The sequence below is a fragment of the Athene cunicularia genome, assembly GCF_003259725.1.
Source record: "Athene cunicularia isolate RWA chromosome 13 unlocalized genomic scaffold, athCun1 chr13_part1, whole genome shotgun sequence".
Taxonomy (NCBI): domain Eukaryota; kingdom Metazoa; phylum Chordata; class Aves; order Strigiformes; family Strigidae; genus Athene; species Athene cunicularia.
In genome coordinates, this window is record NW_020799117.1 from 13044280 (window position 1) to 13053173 (window position 8894).

An 8894-nucleotide genomic window follows, 5' to 3' on the forward strand; every position below is an offset into this window, starting at 1 on the left:
GCTGTCAGAGTAAAACACCATCTCTTCATTCTGCAAACGTAGAAAAGCACAAAGAGTAACATTATCTGAGAAAAATTCTGAGTATGTCTGGTTTGACAAAACATAATTTGTGCCTGAAGGAGCAGAGGGCAAACAAATTTCCATCCCATACTTTTAAAACGGCAGCTGAAGAAAGTACAGTGCTACATTACATTTTTTTAAATGAAAAATCAAAAGGAAAAAACCCCAACCAAACAAAAAAATCCCCACCTAAAATAAAACACAAAAAACCCCAGCCCCAAAACAAAATTATTGCCCACAAAATAATCAGAATAAAGGTGAGTTATCCACTGACTTCCAGGTTCCCTTTTGTTACTGGTTGTTCCTCTTTGAAATGTGTAATTGGTGTCAGCAAATGTAACTCTTATCTTTCTAAAACCATTTCCATTCAACTAGCTCTGTTCCACAAAATAAAATTGCATTAGTGTAGATCAAATGAAGAATCATATTGTGCTAAAATCTGGACAGAAAGCAGTTTCTAGCATTCAGATAGAATTTCTTTGTATGGTTCTGTGAGTTTCTTTGTACAAAGAGCTTGTATAGGGCTTATAAAATTCTTCTGACATTCTCTGCAATGTTAAAAAAAAAGTTACACCCATTTTAGAGGAAGATGAAGAGTGAACAAATGACTTATTCAAGTAAAGCACAGTTTTGGAAAGAGTCCAAGATTCCAGGTTCTATTCTCCTCTAATAGTCCTGACCTCTTTGGAGACTTGTCAGATATAAGAATCCTCATACCTCTGTAAACATGGACCTTATGAGAGATTGAGTGAGAAGAGGTGTGGGAGGGAATCAGAGCTAGGGACATACAGAAAGTCAGCAAGGAGGTTAGAGGTGGGAGTCCTGGCAGAGTCAATACACAATATCGTATGTGTATATATGATAACACGTCCTTTGCACATGGCTGCTACATCAGTGCAGGACGAGGAGGGGCATTTAAAAAGCAATAGCCATGTCTTATGTCTGTGGGATTCTACAATCAGGGCTAATTCTCCCCAGAAAACAATGTTATCTAATGAAAAGCTGAGATTTGGAAGACCTGGGTTCTAACTTTTCAGAATGGTTTTCAGCATCAAGATGTACTTCTAAGCATGCAATCATTTGGGAGGACATATCTCAAAAGAACACAACTGTTTCTGACTTTTCCATTATGCATCAGCTAAATTACATGGGAATAAACATGGTAGCCTGGGAATTTGAAAGGGATTTTAAATTTTTAAAGGGATTTTAAAATCCACTAAAATTGAGAGGGAAACATCATTATTAAAAATACTTGTGTTTAAATGCTCTGAAAGTGTGACTCAAAAATTAACTGTCAGAAGTCAGAATTCACACCAAGTACCTGAAATTGGTATTTCAACACTCCCAAATTACCTCAGTATTTTTCCCCTCCTCACCACTAGTGTTAAATAAGCACAATAAAGAAAAATAATTTTTGCTTTGTTGCAATAGAAACAATCATTTAAAGTTTACACTCCAAGATCCATGGAATTTCTTTTACAAGATAAACTTCAAAAAATCATTAGAGTATGTTTGTCTTTCAACACTTCTTGGTTACTTTCTTGTTTTCCTGTTATCATAATTGCTTACAATCAAGGAAACAACATCTGTGAAATCAGTTCTTGAGAATAAGCATGCATCAGTGATTTAATTCGGGTTGGACACAGGATCACTGTTGCAAATGTTTATTTTCTGTCTTACAGATCTTGGGTATTGTGAGGGTCTAACAGTCATGAAAATTGTATTGACAATCCATCCCTATGAGTACAGGAAATAAAAGCTGCAAACACAGTGTAAAAGTTTTGTCTGTTGCTGCTCGCAGCTTGGTCCCTGTATTTTCCTTGGGAGTTTGTCACTCCTGTTCCTATGCAGTATACACATACAGAAAAACAAATTGCCATTTGGTTGTGGCTTCATGTGTAATGGAAACAAATTGGATCTCTCTCACACTAGCGAGTTGCTGACAACAAAGCCTTCACAGTCAGAGACATGACTGTTTCTGTATCAAACATATTGATATAGATGTAGGCATCAAAGTTAGAAGAAAAAATCATTCATCCATGAAATAATGCGTCAGCTATATGCTAATGACTATCTAAACAGAGATATAGTAAGAAGCTTTCTATATTTTAATAACATGCAAGTTCTTAAAAGTCTCATTAAGTCTCACGTAGATTGAGAACAGTGACAATGAATTTATCATATCCAGTGACAGAGAATAAGGGGGTGAGAAAAAGAAACAATCTTAAAGTTAGTGTCATTTAAAACTCAAGCACTTTTATCCGTTTCAAGGGAGATGGTGAAGATAAAATGCTGTTCTTTTGAAATAATTTTAAAGTCAAACAATTCAGGCCAAATTAACCCCCAAATTAACTGTTCATTTCCCTGGAAGTGTACCAGAATTGAATCTAGCCTATAGTGTCCAATGAAGTAAATAGAAGTAAATTTCAACCTGACTTAAGTGGGTATTATAGAAAACTGTATGCTATTTACTACGTACAGAATGGAGAACTTCGTGTTCATATCAATGACATGGAAATTATTTGTTGTTATACCATTTTCTCACGTTGGGTTGGTTTGGGTTTTTTTGTCTGTTTGTTTTTCTCCAAAGTCTTCAAAAAATCAATTACAACCACGACAGAATGAAAGCTCAAAACATTCACGTGAAACAAACCTGGAGAATTGTATTCCTCTAAAAGTGCTAGGCCATATCCCCTTGTTTGCATACAGCCTTAAGTCAGAAATCTTTCCACTGAGCCTATAAGGAATTCATTGGCTTTAGGAATTTAACAGAAGACTCACAGAATGTTATATATCTTAGAGGCCCAACCTGCAACATTTTACAGTTAATTGCATTCCTACCACACAGCTCTATGCAAAGACATAAAAGAAGAAACATTAAAAAGGCATTATTCCCTAACAATTGACAGAAATTAAGAGAGTAATTTCTATATAATTGACTAGAATACTCAATGAAGAGTTTATGCCAATGGCAGAGAATAGATGAAGTCTGACATAGCTAGCCAGTATAAAATAAACCCATAGCAATTTCTGAGTAAGTCCGAATGAGCAGAAAAATCTCATACCAGACTGGTGGTTCATGACATGTGGCCATAGCATTTTTGATTCAGGATGGAAGGTCCCCAAATAATTTTTATACTATCTAACCACAGTCTTGTTTTTATGTTTTGCAACTTGTTTCTGTGTTTTTTCTTAAATAAGTTTTAGTCAGTTTATCCACTGAAAAAGTCCATCACACCTTGTTTCCCTGACTTTAGCCAGGTGGATTGTGACAGGAAATTAATTTATGGATAATCCTTTATTTTTCATCATAACCACAGCACACAGATAGGGGAATTGAAACATGCACAAAGTAGGCTTAATTATCCAAACATTTAAAGGTAAATTCTTAGTAAACTAACTTGCACCAAAGTCCATGCCTCAGCAGCTAAAGAAATGTACATAAACAACAGAACATGAATTTCATCTTTTTGAGGTGATAGATGACTCTTATTCATGTTCCCTGATGGTGCTCAGCAATTTTTTTCTTTTTCTCCTCCAACAAAATGTGTTGATCACCTACATACAAATTCCTAGGATCTCTGACTGAAAGACCAGTTACCACACCATCTGGAAATCTAGCTTTAAATATCCTAGAACCAGTTTTCAGGAAAGGTGAAATTCCTGGTGAAATACTGATAAATTGTATATATTCTTGGTACTGCTGAAAAAATATTAGTCCAGTATGTTATAGAGACACTGACTACTACTTGAGGGGACTGTACAGACTCCTGAGACAGCTCAGAGAAATGTATTGGTACACTTTCTTTCTTAGACACTGTAATGGAAAAGTACACCTCTTCATTGCTTAATAAACATCAGTTATAATAAACATTGCTTAATAAACATCAGAAGTAGCATTTCTCAATTGCAGTTCTTATGAAATACATATTACATCAAAACATCCTTCAAAATATTGCCAATTATTTGTGTTTATGTGCACATACTGCTCACTGTTCATGAACATTTTCATATTCATCTGAATATTAACTACTAATAAGTATTTCTAAAACAGGTAAGTTCTGAAGAAGAAAGTTTACCTACAAAAATTATGGCAAGATTGTATTCTCATTTCAGCATTAAATGGAGCAATAAACAGGGACTGAACACCCCCTGGCCCCCACCCCCAATGTCTTAAATGCTAGGTTATGGCATTTACAAGGTAGAATATCTACAAGCTGTATGATCTTTCTTCCCTCTTCATGTTGCTTCTAAAGCACATAAATCTTTCCTGTGCTATGCTTTTTTGCATAAACTCAGTTTTTTGTTAGAAAAGCAATTTTTGCTACAACAGTGAAACAAAAAACTAGCTCTGGTCAATTCATGTTATTCTCAGCCCAGTGCCCTTGCCTCACCAAGTTTCTATTAATATTTTTTATTACTTCTCTAATGTAATATTGGAAAAAATCATTTACATGTGCCTAGTGTAATAGCATCTGTGATGCATGAATAAAGACACACGTTTAGAATAGACTAAATTATATTTCTGTTTGTCATTGGTTAATTAAAAGTTATTAGAAAGTTGCTTAGTTACTACAGCCTGTGGTAAAAAGCCAAGGTGAAACATGGTCAGTGCACCTCACTACTTACAGGAAATGATTTTTGTTATCAAAGCTGGTTCAGTGCATTTGCAGCTGCTTAGAGGATTGGAAGCCCATCCATATGGCATGCTTTTCCTAACCATTCTTCAAGTTAGGATTTATCTATCCCCGTTTTGAAAACAAGCTTCTAATCTATGGACAGTGAGGAAACTGACTCTCTTTCTTACGTGTAAGATTTTAATCTTGAATAGTCCAAATGCTAAAGGCAAGCGTGCCAGAGCTAACCAGTAGAATCAGAGATCTTAATTTCTCAGCCTTAAGCAGGTTTTAAGGTAAGGATTTTCACTTCTTATTCCATTTATTCAATTGAATTCAAAAGAGCAGACAATACTAGTAAGCTGAAAGCTAGATATGTCCTGAAGCCCATACAAATGTACTCTGGGTGATAAAATTGGAATTTATGATCTTTCCCTAAAAAAAAATAAAATAATCCAAACCAAAATAAATTACTTCCCATCTAATAGTTACTATATTGAGAAATCTAAAGAAGGCTTCTCCAAAATTGATTCTAAGTGCCAATCAGCTAGACATTTTTTAAGGACAAGATGTGCAAAGACTCCCCTTGGATACAGCCACTAACATAACTGAAACAAGTGATAAAACAGAAGACACCTTGCTGGCGTGAAGAGGTAGAAGTTCTATACATTTTACTTAAGCACTTATATGCATAGGAAACCATCCTGACATAACTTTTAAAGATGGCAAGCTCTGGTGGCTTGAATAGTGCTACAGGAACTAGGTGTGCATACACTGCAGTTTTAGGCCTACCACATGGGTAGCAAGGTGGACAGCTTCTTATGCCAGATGCAGTTTCGTCCACCCTAAAACGGAGGCTTATTCATCTGCTTCAGGGAGAAATCTGTGAGTATAATACACTTCAATGGAGTCAGTCTTTATGCATTCACTAAAGAGGCAAAGCTGAACTTCCATAATTCCCAGGGTGCCTGAAATCAAGAAGATGCAAAGAGCCATGGTCTGTTTTTTTCTAATAGTGAGAATGGAAAACATTCAGATCTGTGGTTAACAGTGGGATCCATGTACCCTTCTTATCATTTGCAAGAGACACGGAGGATCAGGCTTCTTAAAACATGATGCTGAGATGTAAAAAAAAAAAAAAGAAAAAAAAACTTAAGAGAAACAATTGCCAGCATGAAAGAGAATACATTGCGTGGGGTTTTTTTGTGTTTGTTTTTTTTTTTTTGTGTGTGTGTGTTTTTTTTGTTGTTGTTGTTGGCTTTTTTTTTTTCCTCACTTGTCCTAAATATTCTTAATACTCTTGAAAATTTTCTTGGATATTGTTGAACAGCTATGTGCTCTGGGAGGACCTCAAGCCAACCTGCATGTTTTGACATGTGGCTGAGTGACTAGAGCCTTATTTGTTATATTTGTCCATACAACTAAGCAGCTGCGATTCTGCATTTCATTGGCACAGAGTCCCTAGTACATTGTGCCAAGTAGACTTACAGTGCTGTATCATTAATAACTTTTTTGCAGTAGGCACTTATGCTTTTTAGCACACCTACCATGGGGACATATGGTCTATTACATCAGCCTTAGTAGACTCTGATTTTTACCTACCAGGAAAATACTTTTTTCTTTTGAATCCACAGATCGGAATTTTCCGGTAATATTTCCACAAGTAATTGCCTAACCATCACAAGGTACACTTAAGTATTGGTGCAAATCCCTCAGTGGGCAAACTGAAGGAAAATGTCTCATCTCCTGTGTCCTTCAGGAACCACAGCAGAACACTAATGCCAGCTGTTTATGGATTAAAAATCAGTGTCAGATTTACCTCAGTCCCTTCCACTTTAAAAAGATGCAGTCAAGATTTCTAAGATTGACTTAACTTTAGATTTGGGACCACTGTCATATGCTGTTACCAGAATTTATTTCCTTTGTTGTTTATTTCTTCCCAGGGTATTTAAAAGTGAATTCAAAATGAATAATAAGATAATTATCCTGCAAAATAAGTTACCATTAAAAAGTCTGGCTTGACTTCTGAAATTATATGGAATATCAGTATTCCTTCCTGAACTTCCTTTTCATATTAATACACACATTTAGCAGTTACAGACATGGTCTCTGCCTTCTGACAACAACCCAGCTTGGAACAGCATGGGTGTCTGAAACGAACAGTTCGTAACACAACGTGTGAAAGCAGCTAGCTGACTTCAGTACAGTCCTTTATGCCGTTTTGTATTATGAGCCATATGTAAGAACACAAGTCAGTGCAGCCAGATTCCAGTTATAAGGCACTTACATAGCCATCTCTTAAAGGAATCAAGGAACTAAGTAAAGATATCAATTTCTATGTGAAAGTACAGCACAAACTGGCTCACAATAACGAGAGGTATGCAGACAAGGAAAAAAAATTGTTACAGTGGAATTCTCACAGCTCTACATTTTCATTGTTTGAACAATGACAACTAGTTCCAGGTAGAAAAATAGCAAGTATGGTTTGAGCTTTGATGATAATTTTTTTTATAAATAGTAAAGTAGATTAAAATTGGACTGTGGACAGTTACAAAACAAGGAAGTCTAAAATAATGCAGAAATTTTAGTTGGAATACAGAGGCTTATTTTTAACACAAAAATGTGATGGGTTATTGTGATATTTTTATATTATTTCATTTGGCTAAAGAGTAGATTTGTCCCAGAGTTTATATTTTTGGAAACTGATTTAATAGAGTGTCCTATAAATTAAATAATAATAATAATAAAGAACTTGCTGCTTTACCTACAAACAATTGCAGGTTTCCAGACACTGTTAAAAAGATTCCAGTATCAGCTTATTGGAATATTTTATTTGGACTTTAAAATAATCATCGAGGTCTTCCTCGAGTCATCTTATTCTACACCATCAGTTGAAATACATGTGGGGAGGAAGCATTACTAATCTTTTAATTTGAAAAAAACCCAAAACAATGTATATACTACTGCAGCCTATTTTAAAATCTGATCTTAAATAATTTTGTGAACCAAGTCAAATCCAGACACTGTTGGCTGGGTCATGTTCTCAAATGGTAATTTCCTTGGATGAGGGACACCATCACTTACTTTAATCTGTAAAAATCTTCTATTTTAAGTAATATGTAAGATTTGCTTTAAAAAGAAAATAACAAAAGCACCGTTTCCCTTTTCTGAACAAATCCATTTATACTAGCTCCAACAAAACATTACTGTTAATAACAAGGTGGAATATCTGTCCCTATAGAAAGAGGCATCCTGCTGTGACACACTATCTTGTTTGCCTTTCATCACTGAGAGTATTAATCTCAATGCAGTTCCTGCTGGGATAAAGATTTATAGTTTCTCAGATTTTGGAAACAGTTAATTAAGCATCTGCACTAACTGAGTTTCAATAGAAGAAAGCCCAGAACATTTTGAAAATTGCAAAGTAAAGCTCCATACTGGACTTTCTCGTTCCAATTGGAGGAACTAGGGAAGCTTGAAAAGAAAGAAGCCCTTTTTAGACATGAAATGATCCATATATTTCACAGAGTCCCACACCCCTGGCACTTTCATAGCGAAATACTAGGGCAAACAGGGATAAGACTGAAACAAAAGACATTTCTTACCTCCTTGGAGCATGCACTTGGAAAGGAAAGATCCTGTTTGAAGGGGAAACCTTGATTCACAATTAGCGAGGGCAGGCGAGATAGATCCAGAGGCACAAGTTATTGCCACCTTGTCGACTTTATAGAGTGTGGGATGGAAGTGGGACTGGAGAGGGCGTCCTTAGCTGTTCAGAGGTAAGGAAAAGAGATCTTTTGTTCCCCTGAGAGACTCAGAAGTAACTCTTAGGCTAAAGATGAAGCTTAGGATACTTGTTCCCCTTGTTTATAAAGTCGTGTATGGTGTCTAGGAGGGAGGAAAGGAGGAGTTGGGAAGTTTGATATCTTTAACCTCTTTGCTTGCTTTGCTTGGTAGCTAATAGAGCAAAGCTGCTAAATGGACTGAAGTATTTGTTTGTGACTATAAACAAGGCGTCTCCTGGAATTCCCCGTTTCCTCTTAGACAAGCTCAAAGGATTGTCTTTACTGTTTCTTCTCTCTGGGTTCTTGGCCCAGAGTAATGAGATGAAGAGGGAGATGATGAACTGAGTGGCTACTTAAAGTCCCACCAAAAGGACTGGCTGTGCTCTCCCAGATACCAGGACGTCAGAAAAGGATCAGTTAATGAGTGGGCTTC

At 36.1% G+C, this 8894-nt stretch overlaps 1 protein-coding gene across 1 annotated transcript in view; it reads right to left on the reverse strand.

Moving 5' to 3' along the window:
* The window catches only part of ATP10B (ATPase phospholipid transporting 10B (putative)), a 158108-nt gene extending 149639 nt beyond the window's left edge, over positions 1-8469 (reverse strand). Inside the window, exon 1 of the mRNA XM_026858592.1 lies at positions 8282-8469. The gene's annotated coding sequence lies outside the window, so the exon portion shown is untranslated. The remainder of the gene's footprint in view (positions 1-8281) is intronic.
* Between the last annotated feature and the right edge of the window lie 425 nt (positions 8470-8894).